General features: G+C 49.2%; 1 protein-coding gene and 1 long non-coding RNA gene across 2 annotated transcripts in view; one reads left to right on the top strand and one right to left on the bottom strand.

The window, feature by feature from the left end:
• ASIC2 (acid sensing ion channel subunit 2) overlaps positions 1 to 13,801 on the top strand; it is a 260,605-nt gene that overhangs the window by 156,773 nt on the left and 90,031 nt on the right. The window lies entirely within an intron of this gene.
• LOC144219703 (uncharacterized) overlaps positions 1 to 13,801 on the bottom strand; it is a 36,182-nt gene that overhangs the window by 16,127 nt on the left and 6,254 nt on the right. The window contains exon 4 of the long non-coding RNA XR_013331483.1: positions 4,250 to 4,482. This is a non-coding gene — a long non-coding RNA (uncharacterized LOC144219703). The remainder of the gene's footprint in view (positions 1 to 4,249; positions 4,483 to 13,801) is intronic.

The raw sequence follows: 13,801 nt of genomic DNA, 5'->3' as shown, positions 1-13,801 counted from the left end.
AACTGAGTTAGTGGCCAGGAGGAGCTCACAGAGCATTTCAGAATGCTGTGGTCAGGGCCAGGCCAGGTGGATCCAGTCCAGAAACTGCTGATGGACCAGGGTCCCAGTGTCCAGCCCAGCTCTCCCCATAAAGGGCACAGATTTTAAATGAAACAAACTCCCTTGGCCAGTGGATTCTTGAGAGATGCCTTTTCCTGCCTAGGATCTAGCCCCATTTCCTCTGAGTCTCTTCTCAAAATTTTTTCCCTCCCCACTGTGCATCTGGCTTTAATTCCCTTCACGGGTCCCATTGGGTGGTTACCACTTATGTTCTAAAATGCACCATTAGGCTTCTGATGTATGGTGCCTTCGGTGGGTGGCCTGGGTGACCGGCACTCTGAGCCTTTTGGAAAAATGAAGAGGCTGCTGCCATCTGCCAAGGGCGCCACCTGCTGCCAGTAGCTGCCAGTGGGCCTCTTGGGGGCTCCGTGGGCCCAGCTGGCGGGGAGTGGGCTGTTCCTCCATCCTTATGGGCCCTCCACGGACACAAGCCCTGGAGTGGGCAGGCCTGGCTAAGGCACCCGTCCCCACATATAGCTCAAGCACCTACTTGTTTACTCAGCATCATTTATTAGACACTCATTGTGTACCGGGAGCTGAGATAGAGCGCTGAAGATGCCTTTCTTATCTAGAGGGTTCACTAAGTGTGACTCTGGGCCCAGTTGGGACTGGCCAGAGTCTGGGATGGGGTCACAGATGCAGCTGAGTGGTCTGGGGACCATGTGAGCTGCCTAAGGGAGACTGTCCTGGCAGCATGGACACACAGCCATCCAGCACCAGGCACTTTTACAAGGATGAGAATAGGCTGGAGTGTAGAAACCCCCCGCATTACTCCAGAAAATCACTTGGGATCCCTTGAGAATCCCAGAATTTTATCAATGGAAAGGTCATTGCAAATTTTCCCCCTGTCTTTTAAGCCAGGCTGACCCATTCAGACACCCTCCCCTCTTTAGCCCTAAATGTGGCCCTCCAGCGGTGGCTGATGTCTGAGACTGGCCTTCAAGTCCAATTCCTTCTCCCCGTTGGCACTTGCCTTGACTTAGGCTCACCTCCCCCTTGTACACAGTGATGACCATAATGAGCATGACTGTCTATAGTAACTTAATTCTCACAACTACCATTTTCCAGATAAGAAAACTAAAGCTTATAGCAGTTGAGTGCCTTGGTGGAGTCACACAGCTACTAGCAATGGCATATGGATCTGAGCCCCAAAATTCACACTGCCCCTGATTAAAACTACTTTGCAAACCTGTGAGTCCTTTCTGTGACTTGGATCTTCCCCCGTTCCATCTACTCACCTCCTGGCAGGTGCAGAGGCCTTTCCAGACCCCTTGGGTATCTGCCTTGCCTCCACCCCAGCATCTCCCACCATCTGGAGTGAGGATCTCTGGCTCTGGTTCCTAGCTCTGAAGAATCTAGCTCTCTCCAGACCCTCATCCAGCCCCCCTCCCTCAGGAAGCAAAGAGTGAGGGTCTTGACCAAGAGTGTCTGGTCCAGCCTCCTGCTTTTGGCAACATGCTCCACTTCCCAGGTTCTTACGGGGAGAGGGTGTTGAGAGGTTGCCCATGGTGTTTGCATAAAAACTTCTGGTGACAGGAAGCCCACTGTCTCCCAACACAGCCCTTTTGATTCAACTTTGTTTAACAGTTAACATACATCTGGATGCCTGGGTGGCTCAGTTGGTTAAGCATCCAGCTCTTGATTTCAGCTCAGGTCATGCCCTCTCAGTTGGAGAGTTCGAGCCCCACATTGGACTCTGCACTGGTGGCATGGAGCCTGCTTGGGATTCTCCCTCCCTCTCTCTCTGCCCCTCCCCTGCTTTTGTTCTCTTTCTCTCTTCCTCTCTCAAAGTAAATAAATAAACTTGAAAAATTAACTAACATATATCTATTTTTATTATGAAAATATTCACACATATACAAAGTAAACAGAATAATATAATGAGTCCCATGTGCCCGCCATCCAGATCAAACCACATTAACATTTTGATGTTCGTGTTTCCTCTGTACCTCTGCTCCCCTCCATCCCTCATTTAAGGATGATAATAATGATGATAATGATGATTTAACATTTCCTTTCAGTTATGAAGTGTATGCACATTGAAATGCATATGTCTTACCTATATTACTTCAACAAATCGATATACTTCTGTAACTATGTCTTTATGATAGAGATTTATGTCCATCTCTGCGTAAAGATTACTGTTGGACATTTTAATTAAGTTCTTTCCCTACGGCCAGCTGAAACCTTAGAACTATTCCCCACAGGGGTAGGGGATAATACTCCCTCCTCCAAATGGTATCCCTTCAAATATTTGTAGATAGCAGCTGTGGTCCTCCTTAAGTATGCTCATTTCCACTCTAAATATCCCCAGTTCCTCCAGCCATTTCTTCTCTGTTTTTGGATGATGGAGGCCTGGCTGCCGACATTGTTAAAGGGAGACTTGGTTCTCCTCCTTACCAAATCTCTCCCTGGCCCATTCAACCTGGAGCATTGGTAAGCAGAGGTTTGCTGTGGGAGGCCCTGCTCACCTGCTAAATTTTCTACTTTGAGGAGACTTGGCTCATGAGATGGAGCCATACAGATGTACTCACTTGATGCAGGCTTGGAACAGCAAAGTTGTATGCAAATTTATCTTTCCTTATGAAACAAATGGCAGCATTGTTTCTTTTAGTCTATCTCCTTTAATCATTCATTCAATAAACTTCTATGGAGTACCTATGAGAAGTGGGGCTCTGCATAGAGTCCTGGGAGAAATAAGGAAGACACAGCCCCACAGTGTGGAGAACAGAAAGACAAATAAATGGATGCATCTATTTTGGCATCTGTCTGGCATGTGTTGGTTCCCTGCTCAGCCCCTGGAACTGGGACCATGGCAGCATGATGGACAGATGCTCACCCTCACAGGACTGAGCCGCTCACCCACCCAGCGACTGGCGCACTGGCAGTGGACAGCTCCCAAGCCCAGAAATTCCCTCTCTGGGAACTGTCCTCTAGTGCAAAGAGGTACCCCAATCAGGGTTCTGTCCTCTTCCCAGGAGGGGCCCAAACCCAGAAAGCGTGGAATAGCTGGCCCCTTGTCTCAATTCAAAACAACCCTGAAGGGCCACCCCAATTCCTCATGAGTCAGCGGACTTCTCCTGGCTCCTTAGCTCCCTTGTGGATGTGGTATGTACCTGCCGATCTTGAGAACGCTGGCTCACGTGATGAACCTCCTGCATGCAGGCCTCCATCTCCTGCCAGCTCCCCAGGGAACCCAGAAAGTGAGAGATCCAGACTGCCTAAACCTTATAATCCAGTGTGGAGAGATGGATATCAACCCAATGCCCACACAAACACACAAGTAATGAGGGCATGAAGGGAAAGTACAGGGTACGTGAAAGAGGATCCCTTCCTCAGACACGACCCTAGTTTGGAAGGGCCAACTAAGGTCTACAGTTCAAGGAGGAGTTAGTAGACCACCTGGTGTGATGCAATGGAGGTGAGGCAGAGTGCTGTCAAGGTCCCAATGGGGGACCTAACCCATTCTGAAAAGAAGGGTGGATAGTCAGGGAAGGCTTTCAGGAGGAGGTGGTGCCCAGCTGAGACACAAAGAATAAGAGCTATCCAAATAGAAGAGTGGGGAGGGGTCCTGAGCAGAAGAATCAGCATGTCTGCCAGCACAGAGACATGAAGTAGTATGGCATATGTGAAGAAGGGCATAGTTGGGCAGAGATGACTCAGGGGGTGCAAGAGAGAAGGGGCTGGAAGCAGATGTGTGAGATCCAGGTCATCGGCATCCTTGTATGTCATCCCAACCAACGGTTCTGCAGCAGTGGAAGGGTTTAAGCAGGGAGTCTGCCTTCCAGAAAGATCCTGTAGCCACTGTGTGGGGAATGAATGAGGGAGAAAAGAGTGGGGGCCGGGGGGCACCGTGCAGGAGGCTGTGGCAGGTAACCGGAAGAGATGAGCAGCGCCATCTTGGCACATGGCTAACACTAGAGGGTAGGGGCGGAAATGTTCTCAAGGTAGGAGCTACAAGACTTAAACCTGCAGAGAGCTGCTAACCTGCCCCTCGTTTCTCCAGTGTTTGGGGAACGGGGTTGTGGAACTTCAGCTGAACTTTGGGGATACAGCAAAGACTCATAACGTGACTCAGCGAGACCACTGGGCCACCCTGCAGAGCCTCAAGCCATCCCTCTGCCGCGCTTAGGAAGCAGCTGGTACTCACCAGGTCTCATGCACTGGCTTACATTCAGTCTCATGTATATCCTGGCGTGTTGGAACATGCTCAGATGCAAGTCATAGGTTTTGCTCCATTGCTGAGAAATATTATTTTGGTGGCTGTTTCATAGTGGGATGCACAGAGGCTTCTTCATCCAATAGATGGGGCGGAGACCCTGCTCTGCCTCTGCCTTGCTGCATGAGTGGTTTTAGCCTCTTGTGGATTCTGTTGCTTCTTCCCTAACAATGAGAGTAATAAAAGCAGGGTTGCCAGGAGGTTTGAATGGGATCATGACATAATTGCACAAGGTAGCAGGTATTCAGTCTCAATTATCACTCTAGGGAAGATCTGCAGCTATTATCAGGAATCTCCCAAAGGCTCACCAAACAAATGTTCACCCCTGTAAGACCCCCAAGAGAACAGTTTACAGGGCTGAAGATTCAGCAAAGTCTAAGGAACTGACATTTCATCTTGCCAATAGCTCTTGAGAACTCACTCGGGGTGGGCACACCCGTCATCTCATTTGGTGCCTCTGGCAATTCTGTGAGGCAGGTGTGGCCAGTCCATTGGACACATGGGAAAGCAGAGTCATGGGACCAGAAACTGCAAGTGCTGGTCACCTTCTAATCCTGAGAGTCACTATTATCCCCATTCTTCAGATGAAGAACAAGAAGTTCAGAGAACATAAGTAACTGGCCCAAGGTCCACCCCTGGGTGTGTCCTAGTAAATAAGCCCGTGTGTGATCTTCCACTACTCCTGCATACATTCCACTGCTCCATGATGCCTCTAAAGTCGTTCACCTTCTATAAGCCTCAGTTTCTTCATCTGAAAATTGAACAACAGTCTCTCTTTTGCAAGCTTATTGTGAGAACCAGTTGTCATGCCACTCTCATGACAAATGTGTCCACTCCTGTCTTCATCTGGCTTTGTCTGCAGCAGGGAGCCTGGGGTGAAAAACTTAAGGAGGTGCTCACTTTCAAAAGGTGGGTGTGACTGCAGCCCCAGGAAGTGAGTGCCTCCTTAAGTTCCATGCCCTAGACACCTCATCTGCCTTATACAGTCCAAGTCCTGATTTGGAAGTGAGGAGATGAGGAGGGGGTTGGGCAGGGGGGAGGCAGACAGCATGCAGTAGCTAAAAGGAGGCCCTGGTGAAAATACACGCAGATCAACAGGGATGAGGGGTTGGAGCGAATCCTACACGGGTGGAACTTGCTTCATATAAATGTCCCTCAAGAGCTGAATTCTGTAAATTGATCAATGGTGGTCTTACAGCCGCTCTATCTCCCTGATGATCTGAAGCTGTTTTATCTCCATTTCTACCCAGGTAGCTCAGGAACTCCCTGAAGGTAGTGTCCACTTCTTATTTATCTTTGTATTCCCAGGACCTAGCAGCGTATTTGACCTGTATTAGTTGCTCATTGGCTATCAAATGAACTAAAGAATGCTTTGTTTTCCATTTTGAAAGCCCCTAATCTCTCAGGTCCTTTGATATTTGGATCATAAATCCAGGAACTGTGGTACAACAAAAATTACAGTCTCCTAGGGGTCTGGTCTACTAATCTGAGACATGGGGAGACTCACCAACTATTAGTGCAATTTAAAGAGCTAGTAAATGCCAGAAATGGGATTTGACTCCAAGGCTTATGCATGCTCTATCCTAGTACCAAAGCCAAGTCAAAGCGACATCTTGTAGTACACAGTCCTGCCTCTGCCTCAGTCACCATCTAGAGGCCCTTCTACCTTAACTCCCAAAAGTTGTGCCCCTCATATTGCCCCAATCTTCCCCCACTTTCAAGAATTGCCCCTTGTCACAGAAACACTGGCACCACCAGCAGAACTTCCATTCTTCTGGCACAGGATGGCAACAGGATTCATCTTTTGCTTATTCATCGAATAGACTCATAGTGGCAACCAAAATTGTTCGGCTGGATAAAAAAGAGTGTCAGGCCCAGAGAAAAAGAGTGCTGTGGTCAGTCAATCAATGGCACCTATGAAGGAGAGTGGCATCATGCACGCTGCATACCTGTCATCCAGGTCTTGATTCCACATGCCAGGAAAGCAATCTGATTAAACTACCAGAAACCCTCTGCATTTCTGAATCGGTGATGGTTTGTGATGCTACTAAATTACATGCTACTCAACCTCTAAGACCAGCCCTTGGGAAGACTAGAAGACAATGACATTCTCTGGGCACTTCCTAGAAAGGCTGAAATACGTTTTTAATGAGAAAGCATGAAATTGGTAGGAACAGAGTCTGAGGATTTCAGTGCAGTGTGGGTACTTACCTATTTGACCTTTTCTTGATCAGCTTTTAGAATCAGCCCACCCTGGGATTATTTTCAACCCTGGCATTAATTGGAACATCTGCTTTTCCTGTGCAAACATCATAAACCATCATGGTTTTTTACTGATGCATTGTTTTCAATGCAGCCCTGTAGAATAATGTGAAATTAACCAGGAACACAAGAGAGCACATTTCTGATTTCCTCCTCTCCCCACCTCATCCCACACCTTCTCAAAAAAAAAAAAAAAAAAAAAAGGCAATTCCCAACAGGCGGGTAATGAGGCAGCTGCAAGGAGTGACTCATATCTTATCTCAGGGTTGGTCATCCAGGTATAAAACACACTCACAGTGGGAAGTGAAGCCTGCCCAAGCCCTGGGAATAGGTGTTAGGAGGGTGAGGGAAAGGTGAAGTTCGACTGAGCAGAAATATCCAGCAAGGGTAATACAAACTTCTTATACAAGAATAGCCAAGGAATGCTCCAGAAGAGATCTAGCACAGCCACAGGAAAAACCAAGCAGGTAACATATTCCTGTAAGTTAGAAGTGCAGCAGTTAGAAGTGCACATGAGGCACAGGATCAGGAAAGCAACTGTAAAAAGAACTTGGGTCAGGGACCGCGAACCCAGGTACATCCTCTGCCAGGTACATTCATCATCTCATGAGTAATCAGAACATAGAGTAGGAGTGCCCTGCTCCCCACAACATCCAGATGTGGCAGGACTCAGGGCCACATCCCAGTGCATCTGGGCTGCTGTGCCTCGAACACGTGCTACCCCCAGTCTGCCTTGCCTGGGCGCTGGCACAGACTTGGGGCAGCAGGAGTCAGGTCAGTAAGCTCACAACCAGAGATTGGAGGCAGCAGAAGAAAATGGTAACAGGACTGTGGACAGTTTGTGACCACATTTTCTCCTTCACTTTTTCTCGGCTTCTTTCCTCCTTAAAAGCAGGGGACATCTCCTGGGTCCTGCTCCCCACATCTGGTGACAGACACCTAAGGGGATCCTCTTTGCAGTCAGCCTTGGCTCACCGTAAATGTGCTCTTTTTACTTATCCACTTGCCTTGGCCCTGTAACCTTAGGTTTGGCTTGGTGACCTGTTAGCAATGGGCAGACCAGAGAGCTGGGCTGGAGGGCAGGGGGTGGGGAGTGAGGGTGTGGGGGTGGCTCTGAGACTAACGCTTTGTTTTTGGACAGAACAAGGTGCCACATGTCTGTCAGTCACTGCTTCTCTGTCTTAATATTATCTACTACCTGACAGCTAAGCTCCATTATTCATTGTGCACAGTGTCTGGCACATAATAGGTATTCAGCCAGGATAATATGACTCCCAAGTCTGTGCTCTTCCACAAGCCCTTCCCACCTTTTAGCAGAGCCCACGTTGTCCAGGGTATTAAGTTCTAAAAGAGGAAGAGAGCTGGAAAGACAGGCAGGTAGGCAGGACTCAGCCAGGCAGCCAGAGGTGTGGACTGGTATCACTGACCTTCCCGATAGGATCAGCATGGCCCTTCTCAGACCAGAAGTGAGTCTCAGGGGTCTGTCTCAACCTGCTAAATACCCCGGTGCCCCTCTCACTGTGCCTAGAGAGAATTCTACAACAGGCCCCCGGAGGCCCCTCCATCATTGCCTACCAGGCAGCTTCCTTCTGTGCGTTCCCACAGCCCCCGGCACCACCCAGTATCCTCTGCAGGGCCGCCCTCTCTGCCGGGCAGTTCCTAAAGTGTTGACTCATGTCTGTGTCCCCAGCGCCTGAGGCAACACCTAGAACACAGGAGGTGCTCTGTAGATGTTCACTAAGTGAATGAATGGGTGATCTGTGACCATGGCCCCAGATGGAACATCTCACATTCAATTCCTACATCAAAATAACAGCGCCGTCCCTCCCCTGCTCCCACAGGGCTTGGGAATGATGCAAACCACAGGCAGAAATGCTCTCCCCCCACCCCAACTGCACTGAGGGTTTTTTTCCACACAAAGCACTCTCAGACCCATTATAGCCCTTTTGATTCTTTCTTTACGATTCTACTGAAAGGTACTCCTGCCAGCATCTCTGAGATGAAGGACCAAAAGCCAACAAGATGAAATAGCCCCCACATCAGTACAGAAGCAACATTGTTGCCTGGTTCCTGAGTCCACACTGGACTTATCTCTTTTGCCCAGACATCTCCCATAAGTGCCTACTATGTGCCGGCTGTGGAGCCAGGTGCTGGGGATCCAGAGACAAAGATGCCACAGCCCATACTGCCCACAGGAGGCAGACAGGGAGACCTTAGCAGAGAGAGCAACCAACCTGTCACTGAATTCTGTTTGAAACTTCCATCAAGTCGGGCCCCGGGCTCCCCACCAGCCAAGCCACAGCCCGACATGAAAGGCATCTGGTTCCCCATGTCCCATTTCAGAACCTCAAGTCAAGCCTGGTGTGGGATTCTTGCGTGAGCTGTAAAGAGGGATTGAACAGCAGAGGTCTGGCATTTCCAGCAACTCTCCAGGTGCATAACTGGAGCTCCTTCAAGTTGCCCTGTCTCTGTGAGCCATGCTCCAAGAGCATGTTGGCTCACAAAACGTCTGAATCCAAGGAGAACACTCAGCCACCCACCCCTCCCCTTCATGCTGTTTTCTCAGCTGACAGACTTGCAGCTGCTTGATGCTCTTTCCTTCTGCATGGGGCTCACACATCTCCTCCTGCACGGTGGCTAGAGCTCTCTGGACAGTTGCCCGGTGGACAAGGCCCCGGCTGCACTCAGGCTTGGAGAGAGGAGGCAGGAGGGCCTCTCCGTGAAACACGCACGGGAAATGTCACATCCCAGCAGATGGGTGCAGGGGCGTGGAGGAAGGGGTCACATCGCCGTCTCATACATTCTAATAATGCCAAGCCGACTTCTGACAACCTATGCGCATAAAACAAAAGGTCAGGTGAACCACTCTTTAGCTGTAGGAACTTGGACAAGATATTTAGCCTCCCAGGGCCTCAGTTTTCCCATCTGCACCCTAGGAGGAATAATGCCTACATCAATGGGCTGTGTGGACTTTAAAGGATAGAAGGGTTACTAAACGATTGGCACAGTGCTAGACTTGTAGCCAATGCTCAGTGATTGTCCATTCTTCTCTTTTCCTCCAGAAAGTAGCCTTCACGAAGAATGATATTAACAATGTCCTAAAAGATATGGTGGCCCCCTGGTTGGGAAGAGGTGACAAGTGGTTGCAAAGGGACCATGTCCCCCTTGCTCCTTCATTTCCAGGAATAGCACCTACCATGTGGAATAGCACCTACCATGTGGAGTTGCTTTCATGGGTACTGGCTGAAGTTGCCTTTCTAAATCTCCTTGGAGGGAAAACACAGTCATGCGACAGACCTTGGAATACAATAGCTAGTCAAGAGTTCCTGTCGCAGGAACAGATGAATGAGCAGGCAGACATTCTAACAAAATCCGGTCCTTGCCTTCAAAAAGCCGACGGTCTCTGGCAACCTCCTTATGCATCCGTCTGTCCCTCTGCTGTATTTCATTTTCAAACACGTTAATTGCAATTTCAGGAAACAAAACGCCGATTCATTTTGTATACTGGAAACCTGGTAACCCATTTGACAGACTTTCTCTTTTCCCAGTTGTGTGCAATGTGCTTGAGGAGTTTGAGAGAGGAAAACCAAACAAGACTACATGGTTGGCTTTAATGTGCGTGTTGTGTTGAAAACAGCCTAATGAGAAATTTCAGTAAGTCTTTGAGAGGGAAAGTCAGGCAACTGAGGGCAGGGAAAGGCTGGATTTTAGAGGCATTTTGGAGCAGTACAATTTCATTTCCTTCAAGTGTAATAAGCAAGAAGACACAAGAAACCCACTGCCTAAGAGAAGCTCTAAAGGTCAGGAGTAATGAGTGGACTAGGAGGTGTGAAACTTGCAGGCTTAGTTGTGAGCTGGTAAGTGGCTATTTCAACAATCCTTAAGGGAGCTTATACATAATTTATTTTCTTAAGTAGGTACACACTGGAGAAGTGTTGTTTGCACTATTAATTGAACCAGAAAACTGTGTCTTCATGGGTATCAGCCATTCCTAACCTTCCCCAGAAAAGGCTCTACTCTGTGTTTCCCAGACTCCATAAGGCAGGGGCCTTGTAGGTCACGCTGAGCCTGGATACTAGCACCGGGCCAGCAGCAGTTGCCAGTCTTTCTCTTATTCCTGGATGCAGGGCCCTGAGAAGAGGGTCCTTGCCCTTATCTCTAGCTCCTGACTTTAGAGAAAGGACAAAGGCCCAAACCATCAAGTCCAGGTCAGAGCTCAGCTCTGTTCCCAGACGAGCTACAGGCAGGTCCCTTCTCTTCTGTGGACCTTAGACTCCCATATGAAAAAGAGAAGTTTGGATGAGATTCATGTACTTTTCTAGGATGCCTCTGACTCTGAGATGTACCTCCCCTACTACCAGCTGGGAGAACCCTGCGTTATCAAGCCACCAATCTCAGTTGGCCAGGAGCAGAAAAGTTTGGGAGAGCGGTGTGGGTATGAGCTGTAGCTATGAGGGACGGGGGGCAAGGAATGTCAGCTTTTGAACTAGGCGAAAATGGATTTTGCCCTGGGTTCTCCAGGCCCTGTGACCTGGCTCAGCCCCTCTGGGTNGCGGTGTGGGTATGAGCTGTAGCTATGAGGGACGGGGGGCAAGGAATGTCAGCTTTTGAACTAGGCAAAAATGGATTTTGCCCTGGGTTCTCCACTGACTGGCCCTGTGACCTGGCTCAGCCCCTCTGGGCCTTGGTTTTCTCAACTGTAAAGTGGGGGTGAAAATGCCAACCTCATAGGGCTGCTGCAAAAATTAGTAATGGCAGATGTAAAGTGAATGGTGCTCCAGGGAAGGTACCAACTTCGGAGCTCCTCTAAGAGCTATGGGAAGGCAGTGAGACCCTCTCCCCATTCCCACCTCCATGTTCCTCTCATTTAGAATGTGCCAGCTTCAGCTTGGTGGTATCTTTCCACTATGCCAATAACTATTTACAATTCAGTTGAAATTCAAATGCAGATTTTCAAGGTGGGTTGTGTGCATGGGAACCATCTCCCTCTCCTACAAAACTCTATGGCCCCAGTAATCTCATCGGCTGCCCAGGGCTTCAGCAACAGGCTTAGCATCATTAAGGAATAAGCAATCAGCAGCAGACAGCACTCTTCATCTCCTCTAACTACTTTGAGATAAGCTTGGTATTGCAGGGGCATATGCAGCGAGGACAGGAACTCTCAACCCCCCAGCCTTCAATTCATTGTTGACTCCCTACCCATAACCCAAATGATTAACCTCTTTTGTGCTGAAAAGGAGAAACATGGTGGTTCCCCCCTAGTACGGATTCATGACTTGTAAAGATGTCTATTATGCAATCCTCCAGACAAATCCACTTACATCCTCTCATTTAGGCCCTCCAAACACATGGCAAGATTATCTTGCTGGCACCTGGGTGGCTCAGTCAGTTGAGTGTCTGACTTGGGCTCAGGTCATGATCTCACGGTTCATGAGTTCAAGTCATGTTCATGAGTTCAAGCCCCGAGTCAGGCTCTCTGCTGTCAGCATGGAGCCTGCTTCAGATCCTCTGTTTCCCTCTCTCTCTACCCCTCCCCTGCTTGTACTCTCTCTCTCTCAAAAATAAATAAAAAGAGATTATCTTGCTGGGTTTGTAGATGAGGAAATGCATTGGGAACAGAAAATGCTGTGTTCAGGGCCACGGATTTGACACGTAAATAGGGCTCTGCCTTGACGGCATCCTGTCTGGTCCCAAATCCCAGGCTTCCTTCCTTGTGACTTCCTTGATGATAAAGCCTCCTCTGGAGCCCCAGCTCTAGCACCCACCTCCTCAGCAGCCTGAGTCCCCTCAACTGTAAAATAGGGATGTGATCACAAGATGCTTCCCCATCAGCAGAGCTGGACCATAATCAGGAAAGAGAGAACACTGATGGACATGCCAAGCAGGGACCTGTAGAGAGGACAGGCTCAGGAAACTGCTAGTTTCCTCCCCTTCGTGGGGCCACTGAGAAAAAGGATGCTGTACATAAGCTGTCTACACCATAATGCACCATGCCAATGTTAGCGATGAAGGTGCTGGGCATGAGGCTCATTTTTATCTCAGGATCTGACCACCACCACCACCCCCAGGCTAGAGATCCAGGTTTGAAATGTGCATCTCTAACTCTTACTACCCAATCCACTGAGTGCAATTCTAGACTCTTAGCAACTGAGCAGATCCAGGCCTGCCATCCACAATGGGGCCGTCAGCACTCACCCAGAGAGCAGAGGGATGTCTAGAAGAACGGCAGGTCTGAAGGAGCTGGGCCTGACAGTCTGGACTTCAATAAATTATATTTTCTGGCTGGGGACGATAAGACATCAATCTGAAGCGTGTGTTACACTCACACATCATTATGCCCCAAAAGGGGGAAGGAGAACAGCATCTTGTCCCCAGTTTGTAGCAGAATTGTGCAGCGTGTAAATAGCTCTGAGGACTTTGATGTTGAGCAGAGAAGAAAATAATCCTCTCAAAAACACCAGGCAGGAGCCGCGGGCTCAGCAGCACAGGCAGGGAGGCTGGTGCAGCCAGCATGAGCCTCCCTGTCTCTGAGCCCCTTCTCCTGCCCCCACAAAGGTAGACCGTCTTAACTCTTGAAGGATTATTTCTTCTAATACTTTCATGCAGAAGCAAGCGAAACTGCTTAGGTACAATTAAGTGGGAAGCTGAGAAGGCCTCGGCAAAGGGAGGAGAGGTGGCGGAAGGGGGGCGGATAGGGGGTCAGGCCCAGCTCTGGCCAGAATCAGCAAGGCTGGCCGGCACCGAAGGGCGCCTCCCAGAGGCAAGGGGATGTGGGATGGCAGCACCTAGGAGTCCCTTCATTCGCTCATCCAAACAGACCCAGGCCCTGCCCTCATAGAGCTTACGGTCTAGTGGAAGACGTGCCCAACAGACATGAACAACCGTCTAGTTAAAGACTCTGATATGCACAGGAGGTGTGAGCAGGGGTGGTGAGTGGTCAAGCCAGGCCTCCGAGGAAGTGATCACAGGAAGGCAGACAGAGGGTGTGAGGAGAACATCGCAGGCAGAAGAAACAGCCTGTGGAACGCACCTGCAGGGGAAGAGCCTGTTGTACATTCCAGGAACTAAAGAGGCTGGTGTGCTCGATGCACGTGAGAGAAGGGGGGACAGGAGATGGGCCAAACCATACAGCGCCCCGTGAGGATTTGGGGACTTATNTTTTTTTTTTTTTTTTTTTTTTTTAGTTTATTTATTTATTTTTGACAGAGAGCGAGCAGGAGA

The sequence above is a fragment of the Crocuta crocuta genome, unplaced genomic scaffold (assembly GCF_008692635.1).
Source record: "Crocuta crocuta isolate KB4526 unplaced genomic scaffold, BGI_CrCroc_1.0 scaffold149, whole genome shotgun sequence".
Lineage (NCBI taxonomy): Eukaryota > Metazoa > Chordata > Mammalia > Carnivora > Hyaenidae > Crocuta > Crocuta crocuta.
This window is presented reverse-complemented; position numbering and strand designations above follow the sequence as displayed.